Source organism: Pelodiscus sinensis, chromosome 7, assembly GCF_052426305.1.
Source record: "Pelodiscus sinensis isolate ZL-2025 chromosome 7, ASM5242630v1, whole genome shotgun sequence".
Taxonomy (NCBI): Eukaryota; Metazoa; Chordata; order Testudines; family Trionychidae; genus Pelodiscus; species Pelodiscus sinensis.
The window spans coordinates 43,839,028-43,850,994 of NC_143058.1; the positions used below are offsets into that span (position 1 = coordinate 43,839,028).

Below are 11,967 nucleotides of genomic sequence, written 5' to 3' on the forward strand. Positions count from 1 at the left end.
ACCATGGTTACCATCATATATACAGGCCGTAAAATCATAATATCCAGCATTATCAAGAACAGAAACTCCCAAATATGTTGGTGCTATTCTGGAATAGAAGCCAGTATCCAGAATACACGTGAGGAAATGCAGACAATCAGCATAAAGGGAGAATGAAAATATACAGCTGCCCTAACAGACTTATGTTTTTTCTTGCTTCTGGTAAATCATGTAAAGGTCAGAGATAAAAAGCACTCTTCTGAATCCATGACAAGCTTATGCATATGTCCACAGTGGCAGCATTATATGACTTTCAGGCCCAAATTAGTCAGGACTCCAACTCTCACTGAACCTGGCAGCTACCTACTTAACTCAGACTGCTCACTCACCTGGTCTGAGTTTCAATTTGCAATCACTTAGTTTTCACGTGTTCTGCCCAGCTGGCTAGCAACCACTGAAAATTAATGTTTAGGACTTTGGTCTTCTAGTGTTATCTCCAAGGTAACTTCATTCTTTTATTGACAGTTCATTCACATCAACCCAAACTTACCTACTGTCTATGTGACTCCAACTCAATCCCCTGTCTCGGGAAAGAAATTAACCCCTTCAATTCCAGTAGGTAACTATAGCACAGTGAGTGGATGAAACAGTTACACATTTATAAACAGAACAACAATTTTGCACTTTCTTGAAGCTAAGAGCTCATTATAGTAGTCCAGAAGGTTAAAGCCTACCACCAGGTGAGGGATGAATTGTGCATGCAAGATGGAATTTTGTTTAAAAGGGGTAGAGCAGTAATCCTGGGACTCTATGAGCTGATGTCATTAAGGATGTTAAATTGCAGTTAATTGACGAGTCAATTACTACTAGTCAATAGGCACTTCCCCATTCCTCCTTTGAAATGTACAAGAGCTGCTCTCCCCCCCCCCCCCCCAGGCTCTTGTACATTTCAAAGGAGGAATGCGGAACTCCAAGTGCTGCCCAGAGCCAGCAGGAAGTCCTGCTGACTCCGGGATGCATGCGGATGTGCCTGCTTTGAAATGTACAAGAGTTGCCAGTGAGGACTCTTGTGCATTTCAAAGCCACAGTGCCCTCATGCAGCCCAGAGTCAGCGGGGGACTCAGTCTCCCACTAATCCTGGGCTCTATGCTGCGTTGCATCCTGCGCAGAGCCTGGGGTCAGCTGGGGAAATGCTGCGCAGAATCTGGGGTCAGCTGGGGAATCCCCATTCCACTGAAATGTCACGCAGATCAGCTGTGTGGCTGCTGCCCCTTTGAAACACTGACTTGGAGTTTCAAAGCAGCAGTGCTGCATAGCTGATCCCTGTGCAGTGAAGCTGCTTTGAAGTACTCCCTGTTCCCCCCTCTTTGATGCCTCTATCTGATAGAGGCAGCAAGGGGGACAGGGGGAGGGAAATTGACTAGCATTTGCTTATCTGATAGTCTACTAGTCCTTAACATCCTTAGATGACATATATCAATACCCTCACACTTGGGGACAAGAGCCATGTCCAGGCTCATCTCAGACATATTTCTACTGATCAGGCATGAGTGCCCGACAGACAGCATGCATGGAACAGTATGAGATCTGCAGAGTATGTGATTGACAACAAGTGATTGCAGACTCATGAAATCTCATCCCTTTTAGGGAAAGGTCAAAACATGCTGTAACAGTTCAGAGAACCTGTACCTGTATTTCCTGGTAGTGGTCCAGCAAAGGCACCCACTCTCAGGATTCCAGCACGGCAGCTGTTACCTCTCTTGGGTAGAGACTCACAACACTCCCTTCTGACCAGAGTATGCCCAGGCTGCAGAGTTCCCTGCCTTCACTGTGAATTTTCCAGCAAAAACAGTCTGCCTCAACAGACCTGTTTGCTTTTAGTTTAGATACTGGTATCAGGGGGATTGCTGAAGATGTAAGTTACCAAACAGTGCTTTCTAAGCAAGCCCACTTTATTCCCAAATTAAAAAGCATTACAGAGAAATGCTAATAAACTTACCGGAGTTCACACTAACATGGATTCTGGCAGGCACTATCCTGCCAACCCTGTTCTAAAGATTGTGGCCCTTTGTGGAACAGGGTCTTGTCCATTTGCTGATTTAAGAAGGCACCAAGTCAGTTTAAACTCTCAAGCTATTTATCTCCGGGCATGTCTACACTAGGAAATTATTTTGAAATAACTAAATTCAACTTAACTCCTGATTTTACAAAATTGAAAAAACATGTGCCCTCTATAGGGAAGCCTCAAAATTAGCCCGAGGCAGGCTCTCTTAATGTGGACACGCTACCTTGACTTACAGCCCCAGGAAGCACTGGAGTAACTAGTTTGATTGAATCTGGGGAGTAGTTATTTCGAAATAATTAATTTTGAAATGAAGTGTTATTCCTCCCTCCCCCGAGAAAAGCAGAAGTACAGATTTTGAAATAAGAGGCCCATTATTTCAAAATAACAGGCTTGACAGTGTGCATGCTCCACTTATAAATTTGTCCTAAGGGGGGTTATTTCAAAGTAACACCCTAGTGTATACTAGGGTGGTCAGTGTATAGTTGTGTAAACAATTAACCCATAAGCCTAGGCTTATTCGTTAATCCAAACAATTTACATGCACTTCCCCCTCCCCAACTTGCTGCCTCTGATAGAGGAGGGGGGAGTTGGTGCCAGTAGCAAGCCAGCTTTTAAGCCGCCCACAGAGCCACCTGCCCTTCCTCCCCTGCACTGTTGTCTCTGATGGTATGTCTACACTGCATCCCTCTGTTGGCAAAGGGATGCAGATTAGGCAGGTCAACATTGCAGATGAGGCAGGGATTTAAATATCCTGTGCCTAATTTGCATTAAAATGGCCACCACATTTTGCCAACTCAGCAAAAAGCAGCAGTCGGGGGGAGGGGGAGGGGGGGGTGGGAGGATCTGTCGAGAAAGAAAGCCTTTTTCGACAGATTCTGTAAGCCTCCTTGTTTACAAGAGGTAGAGAGCCGGCTTCACAGAGCCATCTTTCCCCTCCCCCCCTCACTGCTGCCTCAGTATCAGAGGCAGCAGTGCAAGGTGGGGGGGCAGGTGGGATGCCAGTGCAGCCTCTGCTTGCAGGTAGCGCCGACTCCCCGCAGATAGAGGCTGCAGCCACCCCGCTATTGCCTCTGATACAGAGTTGGCAGGGTGCTCTCTGGGAGTGAGACCAGGAGTGCAGCCAGGAGTGCATTGGCTGCTGCCCTGCCCCTGGGGACCATGGAATAATCTTGTAATTGCAAAGATTTTGTGCAGTTACATGATTATTAAATGATATCTAACATCCCTAATTCATTCTAGCATGAAACATAAGGTAAAACGTGTGTGTGCGCATGCATACTCCTTCCCCATGTGAACTAGAATTGGCTCTAACTCTCCCATTTTCAAAGGCTCTTATCCAATGAGTGTAGGGGAGCCCGCACAACCACATCTTGACCAGAATAATAGTGTCTGCATTGTCCAGCCCTGCCTTAACCGGACTAACGATGGCTGTCTTGCCCAAAGTGCGGATTTCTAACAAAGCAAACCCAGGCCTGACTCAAGTCTGGTGCACGTATGCACGTAGGCCAGGCCGAGGGGGATGGGGCTTTAAGAGTCAGGAGTGCTTTAAACAATCATGCATAGGGAGTATGTTATAGTGAAACCACCCCAAGAACATTGGGAGAAACTTGGTACTGGTACATGATATTTCTGATAAGCAAAAATCAGATCAGCCATAGAACTGTCAATCAAGTATAGTACAGCCTGAATAGCAGGACGTATCCCAAATATGGGCATAATAGGTATTTTGTAAAATGCATAATCAATCGGTAGATATTACTAGAACAACCAAGTCGAGTATAAATATAGGTATAGAAAAGATAATCAGTGGGAGGGAGTGAGCATGACCTACAGGTCCTGCTCATTATGACTAGAAGTAAGAGACCCTTCACACCGGCTGCAGCAGTGCATGGTGTCCTGCTGGGTGGGAATCAAAGGGACCTCGACCTCCTGCCTGGTACTTTAGGTAGCGTACAGGTGAAGTGTAAGTGAACTAGGCTTAATTATTGTATTATAATAATCTATTAATTGCATTTGCATTGCTTTGCACTCTATTAATTGCTTTAGAATGTATAGTGTTTAAGGTTTAAGTTGTGTAGGAATTGTTTGTAAGGCTTGTAAAATTTAAACAATGTTATCTACTTAAAGCTTGCAATAAATAAGAAAGTGGTTAAGCCTCTCTGGAGTGTTCAGGTTTCCCTTGGATCTAAAAATTGAACCACATGACAATGAGATCATAGATTACTAAAATTCCTATAGTGTTCCTCTATGCATGCTTAACATTTTACCTTATTTATACCTTATGCTTAACAACTTTTACCTTATGTAGATGCTGTGATGTTGGCAGACTAGTTGCCAGCATATGCCAAGGTCTCGGTCTCATCGGGGCACTGACAGACACAAAGAGAATCTCTTTGGCTCATTTATGGATTAATACAGTATTGATAGAATAGCATGAGTGATGAGTATTGTAGGCAGGGGGAGGCTAAGCATCCCCAAACAGCTTATTGTGACCTCTGTACACAATACAGAGTACAGGCCAGTGTACTTCCTGCAGGGAGTCACAGTGGGACACGCTGCCTGCACAGTGCTCTGGGACCCATACCCCTGGGACTATGAGCGCAGCGGCCCTGCCACTGTGGCACACTAGGGCTGGGGCCTTGGTTCCCTGTCCCCAGCCAAGCAGTCCTGGGGTGTGGGCCATGGTGAGTGTGCTTTGGGCTCCTGTGAGGGGGTGTGTGTACAAGAGGAGGGGTCAGGCTAGCCTCCCTGGGCTGTTGGGTCACTGGCCACCCATGCCTCTTATATAATTTCATAAGGAAGGAATCCTTTGTCTGATTTCCCCACCCGCTTGTGGAACAGTTCAGCAGACCAAGATGCAAGTTAATATTAAGTGACCAGGTCACATGACTTTGGGGCAACACAGTGACCATGAGTCAGTAGTAGTAATGATGGTCCACAAGCAGGCCAAGCCTATTTACAGTTCACTGTCCGTGCTGATAGCCTATCAACCCTGTCTGGTTTTTCCATTGTAGTCCCTGAAGTGTCAGAAGTGGGAGTGGCCAAAGCAGCAAATATAAAATAAAAGTACACAGGTCAATATTCCTAATGTCGCACAAAAAATGCTACATGCATACGAATGGGATAATCCTATTCAGTAAATCTCAGCCATTCCAATAATATCTTACCTAAAGCATATCTGTTATGGCATATTCTTATTGTAAGCATATTTGCATAAATAATATGGAATATAACACCACCATCATCTAGTCCGCATCTCTAACCCTGGCTCAGGAACCACAAACTGAACCCATCACTATCCCTAGCCTAGTGGGATGCAAACATAACCATAGCCAAGGGCACCAATCTTTGTAAAGGATAATCATTCAGCTTCAACCCTAAACTCTAGCTTAGGGGACCTCCTAGCCCTGTAACTGGTGCTTGGGACCAGCAACAACATTAATCTTAATAAAAAGCAACTAACAGTCCACAGCGGTTAGTACAAATGGTCTATTATTAGGTATGAGACAGGATGGTAGTGGTAGTGTATACGAGTGTTTCCCAATTTTATTTGGCCACAGAACCCTTTAAAAAAAAAAACCCACACACTGCTGGGGGGGACTGGTCGACCAAAAGAAAACCACACAACAACAACAAAAAAAACACAACCCCGCTGGCCTGCCCCTAAGACTGTGGTGGCCGATGGCTCCCTGAAAATGGCAGCCCCAGGCAACTGCCCGGCTCGCCCGCCCCTAAGACTGGCTCAGGGGGAGGGTGCAAGTGATCAGGTTCTCGTGGAACCCTTATTTTCACTTTGCATGGAGCACTATTTGGGAAACACTGGTGTATACAAACCTCGTGTTATCAGAAGTTAAGGTTGGGGTTTTAAAAAAAAAAAAAAAAAAAAAAAAGGCTACTGATAGTCCACAGATGATCGTACCAATGCAGGAAATCTAGGGATTTAGACAATTTATGGTCTCTGTAGACTGGGATGGACAATAATTTTTTGATAGGGGGCCACTGCAAGATTTTCGTAAGTAGTCAAGGACCACAGTTTTCTATGGAAGGGATGGGGGTTCTGGAATGGAGGCTGGGTGCAGAAGGGAGTTTGGGGTAGAGGATTGGGGTGCAGGAGATGGTGTGGGATCTGAGAGGGAATTTGGGTGGAGGAAGGAATTGTGACCTCAGGCAAGTAATTAGGGTGCAGGGTCAGGGAGTGGGTATGGGTGCAGGAGAGGATTCTGGCCTGGGGAGAGGGTGGTAAGCAGGGGTGCAAGGTCTGAGAGGGAATTGTGACTTGGGGAAGCAGGGTGCAGAGAGTTTGAGTGGTGACATGGAGTTGAGATGCAGGGAGGAGGATGGGGTGCTATATGCAGATTGTTGCCAGGAGGTGCTTATCAAAGCAGCTCCTGGCTAGCAGCCCAGGGGCCTACTGCTGGGGCCATATGCCTCTCTGTGCCACACACTGGGGAAAGAGGGAATACTGGTTTCCTCATCTCAAAAAAGATATACTGGCATCAGAAAAGGGCAACTAAAATGATTATGGATTTGGAATGGGTCCCATATGACGAAAGATTAAAGAGACTGGGACATTTCAGCTTGGAAAGGGGGGGATATGATAGAGGTATATAAAATCATGAGTGGTGTGGAGAAAGTGAATAAGGACAAGTTATTTACTTGTTCCCATAACAGAAGAAGAACTGGGGGCCACCAAATGAAATTAATGGGCAGTAGGTTTAAAACAAATAAAAGGAAGTTCTTCTTCACACAGTGCATAGTCAATCTGTGGAATTCCTTGCCTGAGGAGGTTGTGAAGGCTAGGACTGTAACAGGATTTAAAAGAGAACGAGAAATTCACGGAGGTTAAGTCCATCAATGGCTATTAGCCAGTATGGGTAAGGAATGGTGTCCCCAGGCTCTGTTTGTCAGAGGGTGGAGATGGATGGCAGCAGATGGCTTGATCATTACCTGTTCGATTCACTCCCTCTGGGCAGGGCCGGACAGAGGCATGGGCGAGCCGGGCAGCTGCCCAGGGCACCAACCAATGGGGGGCACCTGATGGCAGCTGTAAGGGATGCATGGCGTCCCTTACAGCTGCCATCAGGCACCGCGCGCCTGGCTCCCACAGTGCTGGCCCGCCCGCATCCCCCTGGCACCAGCCAGTAATGCCCTTTCCCCCACGGCCATGGGGCTCTACACAGCCTGGCGAACGGGCCAGCAGCAACAGCCGGGCCGGACTGGGCTGCGCTTGTGCCATGCACCCCAGGGGCAGGCCACAGGCTTTGCGCCAGTGGCCGTAGCTGGGTCGCACATGCATCGTGCACCCCAGGGGTAGGCCACAGGCTTTGCGCCAGTGGCCGTAGCTGGGTCGCGCATGCATCGTGCGCCCCAGGGGTAGGCCCGCACATGCGCAGTGCACCTGGGGGCGGCGCCGCACGCCTGTGTCCAGGGCGCCAAAATGCCTCTGGCCGGCCCTGCATCTGGGACAGCTGGCATTGGCTACTGTCGGCAGACATGGCTGGTTGGACCTTTGGTCTGACCAGGGCTGGCTCTAGGCACCAGCGAAGGAAGCACATGCTTGGGGTGGCACATTGCCAGGGGCGGCATTCCGGCCTGAGGAGGAGTAGGCAGGGAGCCCGGCAGAGTCCGCCTCGAGCTGGGAGCCCCGCGCCCAGCTGCTCGGAGCCCGCGCCTGGCCCCGGGGCACTGGGAGCTCTGCGCGGGCAGCCCTGAGGCCCGGCCCCTACTGGGGCACTTCCTAGAAGGCAGGGCGGGGCGGCCGCAGCTGGTGACGCTGAGCCCGGCAGGGCAGGCCGCGGCCATGGTGGCTGGTCCCAGCAGCTGGCTCCCTGGAGCGGAGTTCAGGGGCTTGGCGGCTGCTGGAGCTCAGCCACGGTGTGGCCCCATCCCTTGAGCGCCAGGGACAAGCGAGTCCCTCCTCCGGCTGCAGAGACCCCAGCGCCAGGCTGTGCCAAGGGTGGGGGGCAGGCAGCACTGGGAAACGAGGGCAGCCCCTGCAGCCAGTTTCTTCCACACACACTGGGACCTGAGAACAAGAGTGAGTGTGGAGTGCTGCTTTCTCCTGCCCCCAGTCCCACTCTACTCATGCCTCTGTGAAAGTGTGTGTGTGTGTGTGTGGGGGGGGGGGGGGGGAAATGTTTTTGCTTGGGGCAGCAAAAAACCTAGAGCCAGCCCTGGGTCTGACCCAGTATGGCCATTCTTATGTAATTCATGCGCTGCCTGCACCACAAATATGTCCTGGCCAGTTTACAGCCAATGGGAGCTGCGATGATTGTGCTGGGGCAGCACCCAAAGTAACACCCCTCCTGTGAAAGGGGCACAGAGTGGCAAGAGGCACATGACCCCCGCAGGCAGCTGCTTTGTGCAACCTGAGGTTGAGGCAGGAAGGGAGGCTGCCTGAGGGTCCCAGCAGACCATGGGCTAGATCCAAAATGCTTGGTGGGCGAAATCTGGCCCACAGGCTGTATTTTGCTCACCTCTGCTGTATACAGTAAGACTGGGGCCAGTCAGTGGTTTCTGGTGAATATTACAGTTGCCCCCCCAACGGAGGCTGCTGTTGGGGAGAGATTTGCTTTCATCATGTTACCATCTTCATTCTGTTGGTCTATATCCTACTGGTCCTCTGTGTTGCTTTTATGCCTAGTTTCTTTTCAATCACTTGTGCAGCAGGCCATCTGACGCCCAAGACTCATGTCCTGTTCCTGGATGCCCTATATCCAGACTGTCTGGGTGTGTTGTCTTCCACTATCGTGTAGATGCCTTCAGTTTCACCTCCACTGCTGCAACTACCTCATATGACCTGTGTCCCATTGCAGCTTGGCCTGTGGCTTTTTGTCATTGCTTTGTGTGACTATTTGATAGTTAGATGTCAGATGGCACTGTATGTACTGTCTTTAGTAGGGCAGGGGATGCTAATTAATTTTCTTCATTATCAACCTGACAAATTGGTATTTACCAGTTTAAAATAGATTATCTAGAGGACAACCAACCAGGAAAACACCCTTAGCCCTGGTCTAAACTAGGGATGTTAGATATCAGTTAATTGAATAGCCAAGTATCTGCATGAATTTCTGTCATTTACTCTACTATTCTATAATCCCTTGGAGTGGGGCTAGCAGCCAGAGCACTCCTGGCCCCATGCCCGGGGAACTCCTGCAAGCCCACGCTGCTGCCTCTGTATCAGACCGCACAGACCAGCTGCCTGCCACCCTGTGCCACTGCCTCAAATACAAAGGCAGCAGTGTGGGGTGGCAGCAGCCCCTGTCTGTTGGGTGGGGTTGTGGGGGGGGGGGGGTCTGAGCTCCCTGCAGACAGAGACTGCTTCATGGCAGCCTCCCCTGCTCTCTCCTCTATGCTGTTGATAGAGGCAGCAGTGTGGGGGGAAAAGGGGCAGGCAGCTCCAGAACTGGCTTTTAAACTGGCTGCACCAACTCTTGCTAGTGGCAGCAGGGGGGTGAGGGGGAATGTGTGGTTTACTCTTATTGGTTAATCATACAGTCCACTAAATGTTAACCTCCCTAGCGTGCCCTAGCCTCAGAGCACAGAAAGGGCAGGCCCTGGAGGCAGCCACACTCCACCCCCAAATTGCCTGCAGTAGGCATTCTGGGGGCAGAGTGCAGGGCCAGCCCACTACATTTTGGCACCTGAGGCGGGGAGCTCAAATGATGCCCTCATGTCCCCTCACTTAGGCCAAAACTTTGCAAGGTCTCAATTTTGGCTTCTTCCTGTTCTACTCCTCTCATGGTACTGCTCTGCTACCTTCATATGCACTAGCAGCAGACACAATTTTCTACACTCTGGATCCTAGTGGCGCCCCCCCCCCAGTCTGGCACCTGAGGCAGCTGCCTCAGTTCACCTTGTGTCAGGGCAGCCCTGGCCATGTGAGCAGAGCCAGGCTGGCAGTTTGGGAAGGCTGCGCCTTCCCTTGCCTAGCACACTGGCCACCCATGCTGTTTGCAATGCTATGAAACACCTCCAGTCTCCTGCTGCATTGTTTAAGTAATCAGATTAGAGAGTGAATGTAGCCATGAATTTATCTTAAAATACATTTAAGTCAAGCAGAGCCACTTCAAAAAGACAAGAGAGCAGTGAGCACAAGGCTGTTACAGAACAGGGGCAGGCACAGGCACCAGGGCAGGGTCAAACCAGGGCCAGCTCGAGCCATTCCTGCGCCCCAGCCATGCGCGGCTCTGTCCCCGGGCACATGGCACATGCATGGCCCCACCCCTGGGCGTGCTGTGTACCTTACAGCTGCCATCAGGTGCACAGTGCCTGATGGCAGCTCTAAGGGGTGCCATGCAGCCCCTGCCCCGGGCACACGGCGCCTGATGGCAGCTCTAAGGGGCGCCACGCAAGCGGTGCCCCTTACAGCTGCCATCAGGCGCCCCCCCATAGGTTGGTGCCCCGGGCAGCTGCCCGGCTAGCCCCCTCTCCCCCCCTTAATCCAGCCCTGGCTCAAACCCATAGCTAAACTTCTGGGCTACAGAGGAAGTCAGTAGCACCTCACCTAGCCAAAATTTAAACAAAAAGCGGCCACAGGTAAGAGGGCAGTAAATCCCCCGCCCCACCATGCAGCACAATTGTGTTTGAAACCCCTCCGAAGCCCTTCTTAATGCAGGCAGATGGAAGGTTCAAATTCAGAGCATCACTAAGCAAGGTAGGTAATTAACCATTGGACAACAAAGTGCAGAGTTGATGCTACCTCAATAATATTTAACTAAAGTGTATCAGATTCAACAGGTAAGCTCAAGGGACCTCCAGCCTCCATCACCATAGCTAGGTGTATAACCCAAGCATGTACATGGGTTGTAGCACATTCCTCTTCAGTAAGCAGAAAGGGGATTTGACCCAGTAATTCCCCTAACACACCAGAGAAGCCACCGCTGGCCTAGGGAGGGAGTCTCATACACCTCACCTCAGTACTGTACTTATTAAAATGAAACATTGTGGAAGCCCTCAGCACTGTAGCCCATGAGCCAATGATCAGGGCATTCACCTAGGCAGCAGGTGAATCTTCAGCTCCTATCTCATGATGCAAGGAGGAAATTAAGCTGGTACGAATGGCCAGACTGGATCAGACCAATGATCCTGCTAGCCTAGTTGCACATCTTCCGACATTGGCCAATCCAGACACTTCAAAGTAGTGGACAGAAGAGGGCAATTATCAAACGATCAGTCTTCTTGTCAGCCATTTCCAGCAGCTGGTGTGGTGGGTTCCAGCATGGCCTAGAGCCGTGGTCCCCAACACGGTGCACGTGGGCGCCATGGCGCCCGTGGGGGCATTTGCATGCGCCCGCCAGGTGCTCAGGGCTGGCCTGGCCCCGGGCACATGGCGCGGCACTTGCGGGGAGCGTCAGCCCCGGGTGCGCGGCGCTCGCGGGGGGGGGCGCCGGCCCCCCGGGCACGCGGCGCTTGCGGGGGGGGGCGCCAGCCCCCCGGGCGCACGGCTATGGGGGGAGGGCCGCCCCCGGGCGTGCAGTGTCCCCGCCCCCTGGCGGGCAAACGGCCACGCCCCCTGGCACCCGACAACCTCAAAAGGTTGGGGACCACTAGCCTAGAGGCTAAGGCACTTGTCTAGGGTGGAGTGTGGGTTTGGGTTCAAGTCCTGCCTCCCCCAGTCCAGTCAGGTCAGATGAGTTGGCCAAAAGCCTGGTGGCCCTGGGGCAGGAGGATAAGGGTTGCCCTGACAGTAAGGCGGTGGGGCAGGTTTTGGGAGCATGAGATTGTGTCCCTGATCAGCTTGGCTAATAACCCTTGGAGGAACCATTTTTCATGCAATTGCTCACTTTTTTATTGATCCCACTTGCTAGTTGATCTGTGAAGACCAATCTGTAAGGAGTGCCACATGCTGACAGTGCCTTGCAGGAAGGCACATCATCTTTGGTTTGATTTATGCCTCAGGTCACCCTGACTCTTGTATTATA

General features: G+C 50.7%; 1 long non-coding RNA gene across 1 annotated transcript in view; it reads right to left on the minus strand.

Moving 5' to 3' along the window:
• LOC149524064 (uncharacterized) overlaps positions 1-11,967 on the minus strand; it is a 115,030-nt gene that overhangs the window by 101,428 nt on the left and 1,635 nt on the right. The gene's annotated exons all lie outside the window — the stretch shown is intronic.